The following is a 17735-nucleotide window of genomic DNA, read 5'->3' on the forward strand; positions in this document are numbered from 1 at the left end:
TTCTATGTCCCTAACCAAATAATTCCTGGAGTTAAAGAAATGTCACCAACTGAATGTTTGGGTTGTATCATCTCTAAATCATTGACTGTGGGAATAAAGACTATCACATTCCTGATGTGAATTAGGTCTTACAGACTGAGCGGTCACTCCTGATTTGGAAGTAAAATGAGTTTCTTGGCTCTGCAGTTTGATGATGTATTTTGTTATTTTTTGGATATTTCCTGTCACTATTTTTGCAAATATTTCTGAAGTCCCATCTTCTCTCTCTTCCTGTTTTGGGATTCCACCTACACATATAGGTAGGATTGTCCTAGAGCTTTAGGATATTTTGTTCTATTTGTTTTTCACTATTTTTTCCTCTTTGTATATCGGTTTGAATGATTTGATCTTCTTTGCTTAGCTTTGTTGAGTATACTAGTGAGTCAGTCCAAGTAATTACTCATCTCTGAATATCATGGAAATTTTTTCTTCTAGCATTTTTTTGACTTTCATAATTTTCAGTTGTCTACTGAAATCTCCCATATCCTCATGCAAGTTGTCCACTTTTTTTCACTATAGTTTGAAGTTCTTATCTGATAGTTCAAATCTGACTCATCTGTGTTGACTACTTTCTCTCTTGACAACAGGTTGTTGGCCTATTTATTTTGTGTGTTTTGTGGCTTTTAATGAGTACTGGGCATTGTGTATAGAGCAGTACTATTTTATGGTAAGTAAATGTATAGTGTCCACATCTGACAATAAACAATCTCTTCTTCTGTCAGGTTGTTTATGTAGGGAGTTGGATCAATCTAGTTAGGAACTGAGCTGGACTAGGGCTTTGTTGTTTTAGTTACCTTAATTACATAACAGACTTCAAATTCCTTTAGCAGGAGGGCTCTATTTCCTTGTGCTTAATGACCGGGGTGCCAGAGAGTTTTTGTATCAGTGCTCATGCTTTCCCTTTGTTTTAACTGTGCCTGTATTCATATATCACAGAGAAGCTCTTTTTCTCAGCATTAGACTAATGGGTATTCTCGCTAGTCCTGATCTAGTCTCAGTCTTAGGCACACCTTGTATGTTTAGGACTTAAGTGAGACTTTTTCAGACTTTTTTCCCGTGGCAGTCAACTCAGTCTTTTATTTATAATTGGTCTTGAGCAAGTGTTCCCTGCTCTTCGCTTTGGACCTTAGCTTGCTATTCATGCAGGATCCAGGTCCAATAGGGTTTCTGTAGTAACGAGAACAATGAGGAAAACAACAACAGGGTGAACACATTCTGACTCTCAAACACATCACTGACATTTGACAAAATGTTAGTTGGATGCAGCTAACTTTGAAGAAGGTTGAAGCAGAACTTTATGTCTGGGAAGAGAATACCTCTAGAAATGTTTAGTGAATATTAATAATGACTACCACAGGAGGTAACCTTACCTTGCCAATCAACAGCAGAAATTTATGTATAGTTAATGCGCAGTTGATTCAGTTTGAGCAGAATTAAATCCAATGAAATCATGGATTTATTTTAAATTAGAACTGCAAGTAGAATTTTAGCCAATATATTAGTTTTTATTGATATGGAAATCTGCTTAATATTTATAAACTGATTAGTTGACAGCACATATTTGAAGCCTATGATGTCCTATATCATTTTAAAATCAATGAGATTAAAAGTCAGAATCTTCAGTTTATTAAAAAATACAACTTAAATAAATTTTAAAGAGATTTTAAAAATCAAACTCTTTAACTTGTCTCCAAATTTGCCTCACTTTCCCAGCTTCCTTATTTTGGTTATTCTGCCAGTTTTCCAAGCTAGAAACCATCACACAATTTTAAGATGTCCTGCTTTACCAGCTTAAGGGTAAGATACAAAGTCAGATGCCTTTCAATTTTAAAATTAGAGACTTAATATTCCTGACCTACTTATTGAGAGGTCTTTTCATCTGGAGTCTTCTTCCTCAGATAATTCCTGTGATTTCAAGAATAATTATGTGGTATAAGGAGTCAGTTCTAATTCTACATTCACCTCTAGGAGAGAATATTAGGAAATTAACTCAGCTTGAGAAATGTCATTTTCTTATGCTCTGTTTTAGTCATGGTAATATAAGTGAGTATATTATTTTCTTACAAATTTATTATCTTAAAGTTCTGTAGGTCAGAATACTGAGCTGGTTCTCAATAGGCTAAAGTCAAAAGTGTTGGCAGAACTGCATTCCTTTCTGGAGTTTCTAGAGGAGAATTCAATTCTTTGCTTTTTCTAGTTTCTAGAGATCTCCCATTTTCCTTGGCTCATGCTCCCTCTCTCCATTTCAAATCAGCAATGTAGCAAATATCTGACTTTGCTTCCATCCTCACATATATTTCTCTGACCACAGTGGGGGAAGGTTTTTAGCAAATGGATTTAAAAAAAAAATTTATGCATACAAGAGCTGGGGTACAGGCCAGAAATGGGGGGGGGGAAGAGGTGAGAGGATTCATCAGAGACAGAATGGAGAACAGAACAGGCAGACTGACCAAAATACACTGCTGAGTAGAGCAGTGGGTGGGCGAGACAGTAGTGGTCTGCTTCGCCATGTGGGTTTTTCCCTGGACAGCCGGGGATCGAACTTGTGCTGCAGAGGCTGCAGATTGCTTCATAGTGCATTGCTTAACCCCTTGTGACACCAACGAGTCCCCACAAATGGGTTTTAACAGGCCCATTTAATCAAATTGGATTCACCTGAATACTGCAGACTAATCATCCCCATAGATAGGCCCTTAATGTAATTACAACTACAAAATTCATTTGGCATGTAGGTAATATATGTTAGCAACGGGGCCTCCCTGGTGGTGCAGGCGGCTAAGTGCTGCACTGTGAAGCTGTTGGCAGCCTCTGCAGCGTGGGTTCGATCCCGGCCAGCCACCAAGAATCCCATATGGCAAAGCAGACCTCTCCTGTTGCGCCCACTGCTCCCCTCAGCAGTGTATTTCGTCAGTCTGCCTGTTCTGTTCCCCACTCTGTCTCTGGTGAATCCTCTCACCCTCCTGTGCATCTGGCCTGTACCCTGGTTCTTGTATAAATAAATCTTAAAAAAAAAAAAGTTAACAACGATGAGAGGGTCTTATTTTACCTGTCACAGTGGGCATTTTATTGAAGTCGCATGATGTGATCTGGCTACCCCACTGCAACCACTTTCCTCAATGCCACAGTGGAAGGATGTTAGTGACTGAAATGATTACCAGTTTCAGTTATATCCTAAAATCCTTTGTCTCTTGACTTTCATGTCCCTATTCAAGATTCAGGAGGTAGTCCCTGTTATTACTAGTTTCAAGGTGCATCTCAATGCCATTCACAGAAAAACTTTACATTGTGTTTCTTCTTTGTTAAATATAAATAACATAATGATACTCTGCTGTTTAAAATACTTCAGTGCCTTCCACTGTACTTGTTATAGTGCAATGCATATACAATTACAATGCAGGGTCCTGCATGATCTAGACTGCATGCCTATCACACCAGTTTCTCTAACTGCGCTACAGTGACACCGAACTTCTTTCATCTTCTCAAATGCATCAAGCTTTTTTTCCTGCCACGTGCACCTTACACCTGTGATTCTATGTCTTTGTGCACCTTATACCTGTTATTATATGTCCTTAGAATGCTCTTATTCACACACTTCACCTGGCTAACTCACGTCTCAATTTATGTTACTTCTTTAGTGACACCTTCCCTGTATTATCAATCTAAATTATGTATTTCTTATTATTCTTTTCTGTAGCATCTTATTTTTCCTTTATAAAACTTTATTAATTTCTTTAAAGGACTCCAACTTCTATGATAGCAGGAATCATAGCATAAGCATTTAGCATAATCTGGTTCATTAAGGCATGCAAATATTTATTGGATGAAAAATTTCCCATTGCCACAAGTGTAGGTCTTAATTCTCTCCAATAAGAATACAAATTCCTTGAAAGCAAACTGTAAGTGAAGTTTGATCTTCTGCAGCACACAGTAAAGCAATGTCTTAGACACAGTGTAGGGTAGTGAAAAAGTATCAGGTTTTTCTGCCCTTCTGCCTTAGGATTGATGATGGATCGCTGTGGTCCTGAATGCATACCTTATGGCGGCACCTGGAGTGGGGTGTGGGCATGCGCAAGTGGGTACACATGGGCTGAGAGACTGAGCTTGTAAGGGTGGCATCACAGGGACGCAGCAGAACCATGAGAGCAGAGAAGCTGAGAGAACAAGAGTGAAAGAGACCACCAGAGAACGCTGGAGAGCCCAGACAGAGTGAAGACTTGCTGGGGGCTGGGAGGCCTGCCAGCCTCCCTTCTCCCCATCACCCCTGCCTGCTGTGTACCTGGTAAATCCCAATAAAAGCCTGCAAAAGCCACTGAGGGCTCCAGGACTTCTCCTTTAGCCCTTCTTCTCGGATCATAGAGATCCTGCTCTGGCCCTTCCTGCCACTACACACAGTAAATAGATGTTCTACAAATATTCAATGTACCTTGAATTACTAATCTGTACTCCTCTTTTTTTCCTCTTCTAATTTAATGGGATATGTAGGGGCAGGGATGACTACAGTGCAGGTTTTCTATGATCCCGCAGACCAGGTAAAGGAGGAGTCAGAGTCCTCAGTGGCTTTTTGCAGGCTTTTATTGGAGTTTACCAGGCATATGGCAGGCACGGGTGTTAGGGGGCCGGGAGGCTGGCAGTCCTCCCAGCCCCCAGCAAATCCTCACTCTATCTGGGCTCTCTGGCCTTCTCTCTGCTTCTCTGCTCTTCTGTTCGTTCTGCTTCTCGGCTTCTCTTTTGGCTTCTCTCAACTTCTCTCCTTCTATTTCAGCTTCTGCTGGCGTCCCTGTGACGCCCTTAAAAGCACAGTCTTAGCCCAGGTGAATCCCTTCTACCTATGCCCACACCCTACTCCAGGTGCTCGCCATCAGGCATGCATTCAGGATCGCAAGGATCCATCATCTATCCTGATGGTGGGAGGGCAGAAAAGTCTGACATTTTTCTTTACCCTACAGCATATTTCTAAAATATTACTTTCATCATCTTAATCCCATGCTAAAAACCTACCTACTACTATCAATTTCATTAAATTCAACTTCATTTATTTTTCTAATTCCTAAGTTGGAAGTATTTTAAAATCATCACAATTGAATACTTATTCATTCTTTCAAATGACTTCAAATCGTTTCAATGTGTGAATGCAATTTGATTAAACTGCCTTCAATACCAGGAGCTAGCTCTTCTATTTTGGCTTCTCCTTTTGTTGTGTACACAGGTATTCAATGTCAAAGGAAGAAGTCATCATTCAAAATATGATATAAAAAATCTGATTAATATTTTTGTATGTATAAGAGCACTATGCTTGTTTGATACAGTTTCTCTGCAGATTTTACTATTTTGTGAATGATGGAGTTCTGGGATTGGCTAACTGTCAAAGGTGGAGTGAATTGAAATCAGCTGTGGAAGCAAGATTACTCTGGTTAAAAGACTTGACAACTGGCTGATTTTCAGACATGTTTATTGGAGTAAATCTGTTTGACTTTAAAAAGTGGGTGGCTGTGACTGATTAGCTATTTATTTAGTTTTTTTTTTCTTAATGATTAGTTTTTTAGAGGCTATTCACAAGCCTCTTGATCTATTAACTGTTTAAAGCCACTATTGGCTATTAGTCATCAGTCTTAAGATTATGATTTTTAATCCCGTCTTTGATAAATATTGATTACTGAACATGTTCAATTTTTTCACATGTAAGAGAAAGATTTATTGGAGGTTTATAGTGGAGTTAGAGCAGCTTTGTTTTAATGCAGAGGAGAGTCATATTCTTTTTTCTACTCCCCTTGACACCTCTCATCTTCATTCTAACCAAGCAGGGATGATCAAATTGAGCAGTTAGATGTATGTAGGGTAAAGAAAATGTCAGGCTTTTCTGCCCTTCCGCCATCAGGATAGATGATGGATCCTTGTCCTGAATGCATGCCTGATGGCGGGCACCTGGAATAGGGTGTGGGCATAGGTAGATGGGATTCAGCTGAGCTAAGACTGCTTTTTAAGGGCGGCGTCACAGGGGGACGCCAGCAGCACTAGCAGCAGCTGCAGGAGCAGGAGCAGCAGCAGCAGCACCAGTAGCAGCAGCCGCAGTAGCAGCAGTAGAAGCCGAAGCAGAAGCCGAGAAGCAGCAGAACGAATGCCAGAGAGTCCAGATAGAGTGAAGACTTGCTGGGGGCTGGGAGGCCTGCCAACCTCCCAGCCCCCCAGCCAGCACCCCTGCCTGCCATATGCCTGGCGAACCCCAAATAAAAAACCTGCAAAACTACTGAGGACTCTGACTCCTCCTTTACCCGGTCTGCATGGGATCAGAAAACCTGCACTGTGCCCAGTCCTGCCCTTACAATTGGCGTAGTCGGCAGGATCCATGCAGACGGGTATTGGAGCCCTCCGAAGACCTGGAGGGACTAAGGAGAACAGACTGTTTGTGATGACGCTGGAGGCGCCATGGCGGCACAGAAGGTGGACAACACCCACGAGCTACAGGACGAGACCTGGCATGAAGGAGACGCCCAAAAGGACCAACGACACCGGAAAGGACCAGCCACCAACACTGGAAAGGACCAGCCAATGACCCCTGAGGCAGCAGGCCGTTGCTGACGCAGGGAGAGGCCAATGGACTTGAACTGATGGACTGATGGACTTGGACTGACAATCCCGCCAGAAGGCGGGGGACCTTGCAGGTTGATATGTTTTGGGACCCTGGGGGTGGAACAGTTTTGTTTGTAAACCCCAGGAGATGGGAATCTGGGGGTGGCCATTGGGCCTAGATGGCCAAAAGCAGCCTGTGCATGCCCAGCAGCCAGGTGGAGGAGAAAAGCCAACTAAGTAGGCAAAAGCTGGTACTGATGCTAAGTTGAGAAGCCCTAAGCGGCTGTTAAGCAGCCTGGGTATGCTGAAGAACTGTGAGTCTCGTAAAATCACCTGTGGGTGATGCCCTGCTCATTCTTGAGTGAGGGTGAGGAGTGAGGAACCTGTCCTTGGGGGACGGGTGGGGAACGTGGCTTGGGGTGGAGCCCAAGCCGAATGCAGAGTTTGGATCCCCGACCCATGTGCTTGTGCAGTGGGTTGGCTTGAGTGCAGGGGTCTGCGAGTCGCATGGGTGGCTGTGAAGGCCAAGTGTTGGAGCGACTGCAGACAGAAACCCTGAGGGTTGGCGATTACCCCCAACAGAATAAAATTGCCAATCCCAGAGCTAGTGCATCCTGGGGGTGGATGCTGTGTGTGGCTTGTAGCCGAGACTACAGCCAGAGAAGGCCAGGAAGCCTGACGGCTCCTGGCGTGTTGCAAAAGATGTCGTGAGTGATTCCCCTCCCTCATATGAGCAGTGCCTTCGGCAGCAGATTTGGTGGCTCATCTGCTGGTACCAATAATTGTCTTTTGCACTAGGTTGGTGTGCTGCCTGGACTTATTTGTGTTCTGTTGTATTTTGTTATATTTGATGTATTTGCTTTTGTGGGCCATGGCTGCATTGTTTGTTTGCTTAGAAAATTGTATATATGTATATAGACTGTATGGCAGAAAACCCTGAGGGGGTGGACTGTAGGGTAAAGAAAATGTCAGGCTTTTCTGCCCTTCCGCCATCAGGATAGATGATGGATCCTTGTCCTGAATGCATGCCTGATGGCGGGCACCTGGAATAGGGTGTGGGCATAGGTAGATGGGATTCAGCTGAGCTAAGACTGCTTTTTAAGGGCGGCGTCACGGGGGGATGCCAGCAGCACTAGCAGCAGCTGCAGGAGCAGGAGCAGCAGCAGCAGCACCAGTAGCAGCAGCCGCAGTAGCAGCAGTAGAAGCCGAAGCAGAAGCCGAGAAGCAGCAGAACGAATGCCAGAGAGTCCAGATAGAGTGAAGACTTGCTGGGGGCTGGGAGGCCTGCCAACCTCCCAGCCCCCCAGCCAGCACCCCTGCCTGCCATATGCCTGGCGAACCCCAAATAAAAAACCTGCAAAACTACTGAGGACTCTGACTCCTCCTTTACCCGGTCTGCATGGGATCAGAAAACCTGCACTGTGCCCAGTCCTGCCCTTGCAATGTAGGTTTGAAATGAAGAGTCTTTTTTGGACAATCAAATAACATGAGTAAGGACAGGTCTGAATTTTCTTTGTTTCACAATTCATTATTGATAACGTCACGTAAAGTTGTAGGTATCATCACATTTGGGAAAAATATTTAATAAATAACTTAAGGGCCTCCCTGGTGGCGCAAGGGATTAAGCAATGCGCTATGAAGCAATCTGCAGCCTCTGCAGCACAAGTTCAATCCCTAGCTGGCCAGGGAGAAACCCACATGGTGAGGCAGACCTCTCCTGTTTTGCCCGCTGCTCCCCTCAGCAGTGTGTTTCAGGCTGCCTGTTCTGTTCCCCACTCTGTCTCTGGTGAATCCTCTCATCCCCCCACACCTCTGGCCTGTACCCCAGCTCTTGTATGCATAAATAAATAAACCTTAAAAAATAAATAACCTAAAAGAATTCAGGGCACATCAGATGTTGTGCCAGCAAGGCACGGCAGGTTCTCTGACTTTTTTCAGACTTTAATGATCTATGCCCATTATTGTGGGCAACCCACAGGGAAGGGTGGGGGGACCAGAAGGTAGGCAGGCTTCGCTCCCAGCAAATCTTTACTCTTTCTCTTTGGGCTTTCTCTGGCATTCTCTTGTGGAGTTGTCCTCTTGTAGTCATTCTGCCTTAGCCTGTTCTCTGTGTGATGCCGCCCTTACAGCCTCAGCCTCCAGGCTCAGGTGTGTACATCATACCACAGGTTTCCACCATCAGGCATGCATACCCAAGTCCACACTCCCAAGTGCCTCCTGCATTAGCATGATCAAGGCCGTAGGCGATAGCCACAGAGGCTAGTGGCATAAAAGCCTGAGCAATCTTCATTTACCCTACATCAGGTTTCTTTAAGCTGATGACATTCTAATAGTTTGTTCTGGATATCCTTCATAAATTCTGACAGAAAAGAACTTCCTTTTTGTTTGGCTAAGTAAGCATTGACAATACATGAAATCTTTCATTTAAAAATTTACATATCCAATGTAGGAAGAATTTCCCACAGATCAGTTCTAGGTTGTCTAAGTTTAAACTTTCTCCTCCACTATCCATATAATTTTTGATGCTAGAACACAGGACACATTCAAATAGCTTCCAGATATCTGGCCAGCACCTTTGTTTTATAATGCTGGGTGAGTCAGCATAATGGGTGGTAGTAATATTCTTAGATGCCATTTACACTAAGACAGATGGCAATATGTTAACTATACATGGAAGTGACGGTGACTTAAATATATCCCACTAAACTCAAACCAAATGTATCCTCACTCAACTTCCCCTCAGCTAAATTTTTTAAATGCCTGTTAGCCACTCCAATACCACTAACAAGGGGAAGCATAACAGATGGGGTATTAGTGAGGAAAGAATTAGCCTGGCTGTTGCACATGGAGGGCCCCTGAAACTCAAGTTTCCTTAGCTTCATAGTAAGTCTCCCTCAGGGTCTAGAGTCATTTAATTTATAGGATTAGTTATCAATTTTCAGTCAGCTCTTTCTAGTGCCTAGAGATATGTCAATGACAGCTTCACTTGAGGAAAAGACTTTCTAAAAGGAAGAGATCTTTGTCTCTTTGTTTAGACTAGTGGGTCTCAACAAATTGGTTTCATGGCCATTTCACACTTTTGAAGTACTGAGGACTCCAAAAAGGTTGTATGTGGATCATATCTATAAACATTTACTGACATAGGCATTAAACATGTAATAGTTTATTAATTAATTTATAACAACAAAGCAGTTACATGTCAATATAAGTAACATTTAAAAAATGCAAACTAGCTGTACTTTTCAAGGCAAAAAGAATTTGGTGAGAACAGTGGTGCTGCTCTATATTACCGCACTTTAATTTCTGGCCTAATGAGAAGATTCTCATATCTGCTTCTGCATTCAGTCTGCTGCAATATCACAAGCTATGTAGTCTCTGGAAAACCCTATTGTACTTTCATTAAAGTGAAAAAGGCAAATAAGTCTTAGTGTGAAACAGTTTTGACCCTGTGGATCACTTGATCACACTTTGAGGATCACTGACTGGAACAACCAGTCTATCATTCATTGATAAAGCGTAAAGATGGGAACCCAGGATTTAAAAAGTTCCCTCTATTTCTATATATAATCAATACTTCCTAGATAAGCCAATTGTTAATTATTACCATGCTTTTTAGAATACACAAAACACTTTAGAAACAATTTTTAATGAATAATAAGTCTTAGAGAAGCCATTCTTCCCTTTTACTGACAAAGGAAAAATGGACTTCATTATTTGCTCCCTGGTAGTAAGGAATATAATGATTAAGGCAATTATTAGAATACGATGAAACACAGTATTGGTATCTTTAGGCGATAACAACATTCTAATATTATTCCAATATGTAGCAAGTCCTTTCAGGTATGTGGATTTGCTAAATGCTTTATATACATTATCTCATCATATTTAATTCTCACAATTATTCCGTCATTATTATTATTACCATTTTACAGATGAGGGTACTGAGAAACAGAGGTTAATGCTTTCAGTTAATACCGGACTGAGTCAGGAAATGAATCCAGATAATGTGTCTCTGGAGCAAGCAGTCTGTTATCTAACGATAATGGAGAAAGAAAGAAAAGTTTGTGTAAAATACCCATGGAGGTGAGAGAGGCTCGTTAGGAAAACAAAACCCCTCAGGGTCAAAATATCAGGGATGCACTGCATTATTTTCCACTTGAGTCTTCCTTAATAAAATAAATCATTAGTTTCTGCGCTTCCATGTTCCTCTTCCCATTTATAACCTAATTCATTGCGGTTGGCTTCTTCACTCACCCCTGGCGCTGACTCTCAGACTAGAGGCGCTGAACAGCCTGACAGAAACGGAGCTGGGCGGATCCCAGGTAACCACGGTAACGCTGGCGTGGCGAGAACCACGCGCAGGCGCGTTACATCTCAGGCGCTTCAACCCGGCCCTCCTCTTGGCCTCAGACCCACTGGCTTGTGGGGAGGTCGGGTGTGGGCCGCGGGTGTGGGCGGGAGGGAGGTCGCGGCTGGGCGCCTGCGCAGTCGCCGGGGCGCGGGTGTGATCGGGCTCACGTAGAGGGCTGCAGCCGCCGCCTCCCTGCGCGGCCGTGGCGGCCTAGAGGTTATAAAAGGGCTAACTGGCTCCCTCTGCTGCCCAGTCGCGCCGCCAGCGGGCTGAGGAGCGGAGTTGGTAGCCTGCCGGTGTGCGGGCGGCCGGAGTGAAGAGCCCGCCGCCCTCCCGTCCCTCAGCCCAGGTGAGCCATTTCTCCGCCCTCGGGGACTGCGGCTGAGGCCCTCGGGGGCCGTGGCCCTCCTCGGACGGCCGTAGCGACCTGGCCCCTCACTTTCTCTGGCGGGATGGCTTCGGGGCCGGGGTTTCCCCAGTTTCCCCAGCAGCCTCAGTGCCTTCTCCGGGGCCCGGGGCCCTCGCCCTGCGCCCCACGACGCCCCGCTGCCTCAGAGGCCCGGCCGCCCTCTCCTCAGAGCTCCCTTCCCCACCTCCTCGTGGGTCCCGGTCGCCGTTGGGGCTGCGGCAGCCGCTGTCCCCGCCCCGGGGACCAGAACTTTCTTGAATTTTCCTTCCCGGGGAGAAACCACCCTGTTGATCTTCCCGGGCTCCCCGCACACCTGGGCTTCCCTTTTCAGCTGCGGGGAACGCGAGGGCGGGGCTGGGTGTTCGGCCTCCGCGGCAGCAGATGGTTAGCATGTGGCCGTGGAGGGGGATTTTAAAGTTTAGAGCTGAACCCGAAGCCCTCCAGGCATTTTTGCTCTATGGAAAAGCCGTCGGGTCTGGAAAGTGGACTTCTCTGGAGAAGTTTAGTCTTAACTCATCTGTTGCGCGCAGCTGTGCTCGCCGGGGCAGCCAGACGTAGCTCGGGGCGACGTTTCTGGCTCGGGGTGGAGGAAGTCGGCTGTCAGATCACCCGGGCCGGGGAAGCTGGTCTTCTTCCTTCCCTCTGCTTTCCGTAAAAATGTTAAAGACACATGAACCTCTCCTCGCCCCCTCTCAGTAGAGTTTGCTGCTTTGAAACGTCTCAGTGAAATTAATGCCTTGGTTGTGTGGGAATTTTGAGTTGAAATACATGAAGGGCTCCTCGGGCTGTGTTAAGGGGGAGGGAGAAGGGTACCACGAGCATGAGACTCGTTCTTGGAAATAATCCAGTGTATTAAATACAATTCGGTTTTTAGGCACTCATAGCTTGTGCGTTCCTGGGAATGGAGAGGATTCTTTGAATTTTGCTGTGTTTGCATCAAGAGCGGGATGGAGAAGCAGCTGGATCTCCTTTTAGGAATTGATTTAAAAGGCCGAAAGAGGCTGGCCAATTTCAGCTTAACTGTTTCTGGTTTCTCTGAGAGCTGTGGCTCTTGGGCTTTCCTTGGAATGCGCTCTGAAGGGATGAAATAGCCGCTACGTGAGTGGGGGAGGGGGCAAGACGTGGCAGCAGTGTTCTTTCATCAACTTTTTGCTCATTTTTTAAAAGAAAGGTTCTGGGAAGAAACTTATTTGCCCTTTTGGATTTACATGTAGCTTATGAATGAGACTAGTCTTTTCCTAAAGTAATCAGATGAAATATTCAATTCACCTAACAGGGACATTGGAATTGAATTTATAAACATTTTAAAGGAATTTTTCTGATCAAATTTCAATGGAGAAAATGGATACCTTTAGCAGGAAATATTGAAAAAGCTGAAAGTGAACAACCTTGAATATGTTTTGCCTTGATTTGGAATTTAAATAAACATTCTGTGATTTTTTTTTTTTTAAACTTTGGCTTAGCCTCTGACTGTAATTTCAGAATCTTACATATGAACTTCAAATTTTACCTTTCACTGTGGGAAACATAGATTTTATCACTTAGTTTAAAGAGCAGGCCGATTTGGGTTTTGGGAAATTGTGCTTACATCCTACCAGTGTTTTAGATAGCCATTGTAAATGCTTCTTAGAGGTTTAAAATAAAATACTTAGGAAAAGGACTACTCTGTCTCTTTTTATGTGGGTAATGCTGTTTCCATTGACATCTAAAAGTAAGTTTTATTTTGAAGTATTGAAAACCAGGATCTTGGTATGAGGATAATTACATTGGCCATTTTATGTCTTGGGAACAAAAGCAATAAAATAGATGATACTTGAATATTCAGCTCAATAGTTGAGCTGGACTTGTCTGACTTGAGTTCATAAATGACCCTAATTAAGTTTTGCTAAAAGGGTATTTTTTTTTAAAGATTTATTTATGCATACAAGAACCCGGGTGTAGGAGAGAGGTGCAGGGGTGAGAGAGAGGATTCACCAGAGACAGAGTGGGGAGCAGAACAGGCAGATCTACTGAATAGTGGGCCAGGCAGAAGAGGTCTGCTGCACCAGGTGGGTTAGCTCCTTGGCTTGGGATTGAACTTGCCTAGCTTCATAGTGCTGAGAGTTAACCCATTGAGACAACAGGGAAGCCCCCTAAAAGGATTTTAGTAAAGGTTAATAGGTTGGCAGGAGAATAGTTGAATAGCTAAATTGTTTAGGCAGTCAATTATATCACACATCATCTTGGCCTTATTCACCCCCCCCCACCCCTACATATATTGTAACATATCTTTGGTTCTACTCTGAAAGTGGAAAATGCTTGAAGGTAACCAAAAATAAGTTGCACAGGTCCTTGTAATTAAACTTTATTATTCTTATAATGAGATCTTGAATCTTATAATCCAATCATAATGGAGTATATGTATGTGTATATATAAATAGATGAGAGACAAACTAAAGTGTATGTTTATTTTTGAAACTGGTTAAAGTTTGTTTCTGCTTGATGAAATTTGTGTAATTTGAAGCTGTTTTCTGTTTTCCTCTAACCAAATGGTGTGTCTCTGTAAAAATTTATGAAACTTGAAAAACTTCATGTAGGTTATTCCAGCAGTTTTTTAACTTATACAATGAGCAGCATTCATTTTTCTCATGATCAGTATGGTTACTAGTGCATGTGGTTGGATGTTGGTAAAAAATAGAATATAGAGATTTATGTTTCTTAAGTTGTCAGTATATGAATATTATATTGGACTTCTTTTTCCTGCTTAGTGCTTTATATAGATGTGTCCGTATTTTGATATTTTACCTATTTTTCATTTAAATGGTAAATAGCAGTATTACATCAAATTAATATACTCAGCCTTTCTTCTTGTTGGACTTTTGAGCTGTTTCTCTGTTATGAGTACTTCATAGTGAAGGCTGTAATTTAGTGGTTTATTTTATCCACATGTATAACTCTAGTAAAGTTTTACTGGTTGTCTTTCTGTTTGCATTTTAAAGAAAAAAACTGTGGTGATAAAACCTATGGTAGTAATTTTTTCTCACCCCTCGAAGAATTTTTTTAAGGGGCTTGGACTGAGCTCTAAATAATTTTTTATCTACCCGATAATAACTAAGTCACTTCATATATTTTTGTTTCTTACATTACATACATTGTTCCTTAAAATAATTCTGTGTGGTAGTTTATGCCGCCATTTTAAAAATGAAACTGAGGTTCAGGGAAGTAATTTGCCCAAGAATATAGTAAGTGGACTTGCATATTTTCTCATTCACCTTTCATCTTACTTTGCCCTTGATAACTATGAGACTGACTCTGAGGAAATGAACAGGGGGAAAAAAAGCTTTGAGGTCCAGTCATATTTTAACTCAACTCTTAATTGCACATTACCAATTAATTCCACAGTAGTTATGTATTAGTGTTTTCAACATCTAGCTGAAATAAAATAGGGTTCCTATTTAATAGTAATTAACCTAGTAATTATTCCACTCATTTTTTTAAAAAATGATTTATTTATGATTTTATAAATAAATATAAATAAAATGATTTATTTATGCATACAAGAGCTGGGGTGCAGGCCAGAGGTGTGGGGTGGGGGCAGGGGGAGGTGAGAGGATTCATCAGAGACAGAGTGGGGAACAGAATAGGCAGATTGACTGAAATACACTGCTGAGGGGAGCAGCAGGCGAGACAGGAGAGGTCTGCTGTGCCATGTGGGTTAGCTCCCTAGCTGGGCATTGAACTTGTGCTGCAGTGGCTGTGGATAGCTTCATAATACTGAGACAACCCCTTGTGCCACCTGGGAGGCCCATCATTCCACTCAATTTAATGACCAGTTTAAAAAGCATTTATACTATGCCCAGTAGACTATGGGAGAATCAAAAGAGTGATAAATACTTCATAGGAGAAATAAGCCATAAGTTACATGGTATGCCAGCATGTTACTAACATTTTACTTTTTACTAAGCCTGAATAAGTGCTGAATGGAAACTAGTATTTAGATTCACATTTCTGCAAACATGAATTTTCCCCTAGTCTCCAGTATATGTGGTTTTATTTTGTATAATTTTATTTTGTATATATATTTCCTTAGCTTCAGAACTTTGGATTTGGCATTAAAGACAAGAGGAAATTGAAGCCTAGCAAAAGAAGAGGGAGAATAGGGTAAAGAAATTCTGTAGCATAGCCTTGAGAGGGATAGAGTTAAGGTAAAATATGACTGGACCTCAAAGCTTTAATCCATCCATTAGGAGAAGAGGGTCTGCCAAGAGTCAGTTTGAGATATTTTACTCAACTTACGTGCCTTGGTCTGAATCTACAGTAGTAATAGATTAAAAGTATATAACCTCTTTTGCAATAGGAATGGTATTTTAAGAAATGGTATTTTAAGAACCCACTCTCAGCAGGGTGGTTAGTTAAACAAAAGTTAGTTTCTCTAGATGTTTTTCCATTTCTGGTATTAAAGTTACTTTGATTTTTGAATTACAGTAAAATGCAAGAAGTAGTCAACAATTATGCAGTAAAAGGCATTGAACATTAATATGAAACATCAAATAGAAGAATACTATCTCCTGTTATTTATGTCTACAGCAATGACAGAATTGGACTCTAAGCATGGTGTTAAAATTTTGAGAAAAGGTGCTTTTGAACGTTTTTTTGGGAATAAGGAATATAACTTGCAAAGTCAGTGATTCTCATATTTTAATCTATTTTCTGTCTGTTTTTCAGAATATTTTAAGATTCTTCACTTCAGTGCTTAGCTCTGTTTATTGTCCTAATACTTTCTCAAGCCTTCCAACCATGAATTACTCTCTGAAATATTTAAGAACTTAGGTTAAGATGGGAAATTTGTATACAAAGTCTGGGCTAGTGTTTAGTTTTAGAGAAATAAGAAAAATTATCCTGACGGTATTCTCCTTGATTCCATATTGTGTTTCTTGATTTTACGTTGTGATCATTATTTATTGAACATCTGTTATATACTGAACATGTGCTGGAAGAATTATAGCTTCCTGTTTGGACTAACATTCATAATGAGGACAGCTAATGGATTCATATGTTTACTTATTTTATTTGAGAGTGTTTAGTAAATATTGATTAACTGTTTTTAAATAACTTTGAGACTTCTCTTATACTCCAAATCTTTTATTAATTGGATTTTCATATCTAATTCCTTCAAAACATTATTGTGTTTGTTTTAGTGTTTTTTAACATAGTTGTTAAATTTAGTACCTCAAAGAATTCTTTGCTGAGTACATATGGCCTTTGTGTTTGCCTCCTTTCCCCAACAATCCCTCTTCCCCTTTGTTTAACTCGGGCAAGACTTTATTTACATTTTTCAAAGTTTGCATGAAGACATGCTCAAATTCACATGATCTCAAAATTTACCAATATTTTAATGTCAAAGATATTTTGACAGTTGGATCTTAATTTATTATGTCTAAATTAAAGCCCCTTAAATAGTGATGTTATAGTTGAAAACAATGAGTAGTGATTGTAGTGTTTCATAAGTAAGTAAAATAGCAATGTATGACATGGAAAGGGTGACTACCAATACATTTAAATGACTGATACATGTGGTATAACTTTACTGAGGTATAATTGATATAAAATAAAGTGTCCATGTTTACATTGATAACTTGACAAAGTATATACCCGTGAAATTGTCACACAATCAAGATAATATATTTGTTATCTTCAAGAGTTTACTCACAACTTCTGCTTTTGCTACCATCCCTCCTGCTTTTCCTGCTCTTTTCTCATCTCTGGGAAACCACTGATCTTTTTCTGACTCTTAAGGTTAGTTTGTATTTTCTAGAGTTTTATTTAAATCTTATATACTTATGTATCCTTTTTTGTAATGGTTTGACTTCTTACATTCAACATAATTATTTTGAGATTGAATGCATGTTATGTGTTCATTCCTTTTTATTGCTGAGTAGTATTACTTCTTATGGATATACCATAACATTTTTTGGGAGAAGGGTTTCCATTCCTAGTTGATTTGACATTTGGGTTGTTTGCAGCTTTTAACTGTTACAAAGTTGGTATGAGAATTCATACTTTTATTCTTCTTCCTTTCCACTGCTTTTGTCCCACTCTCTTCTCCCACTCAAATTCCTAAATTATAAAGTGCTAAATCTGTATGTCAGAATACTGGGCTACTTATTCCTTCTCAGTGTCTTAACCCAGAATTGAGATTGTCTAGGCATTGCACCATTCTCCAAATCATCTCTTTTTCCATGTGCCTTCTGTATTCAGTATTGAAACACCCTTGACAACAAATCAAGTTATTTTTGAGTTACTGCCCTTCTTCAAAAGTAACATTTCTTAAGTGTTTTTTTTTTTTAATGTACCAGGTATCTTCTGAAGCACTTTCATCTAAATTATTAT

At 41.4% G+C, this 17735-nt stretch overlaps 2 protein-coding genes across 6 annotated transcripts in view; one reads left to right on the plus strand and one right to left on the minus strand.

Annotated features, from left to right (window-relative positions):
* NUDT13 (nudix hydrolase 13) overlaps positions 1–11031 on the minus strand; it is a 33669-nt gene extending 22638 nt beyond the window's left edge. For 3 of the 4 annotated variants that reach the window (XM_037496910.2, XM_054690312.1, XM_054690313.1), the window contains exon 1: positions 10861–11031. The gene's annotated coding sequence lies outside the window, so the exon portion shown is untranslated. The remainder of the gene's footprint in view (positions 1–10860) is intronic. The other variant, XM_054690314.1, reaches the window with a different exon arrangement.
* Positions 11032–11107: 76 nt separating this feature from the next.
* P4HA1 (prolyl 4-hydroxylase subunit alpha 1) overlaps positions 11108–17735 on the plus strand; it is a 75065-nt gene continuing 68437 nt past the window's right edge. For both annotated transcript variants that reach the window (XM_054690727.1, XM_037497945.2), the window contains exon 1: positions 11108–11306. The gene's annotated coding sequence lies outside the window, so the exon portion shown is untranslated. The remainder of the gene's footprint in view (positions 11307–17735) is intronic.

This window comes from Talpa occidentalis, unplaced genomic scaffold (genome assembly GCF_014898055.3).
Source record: "Talpa occidentalis isolate TD23 unplaced genomic scaffold, MPIMG_talOcc4v2.1 talOcc4.8, whole genome shotgun sequence".
Classification (NCBI taxonomy): domain Eukaryota; kingdom Metazoa; phylum Chordata; class Mammalia; order Eulipotyphla; family Talpidae; genus Talpa; species Talpa occidentalis.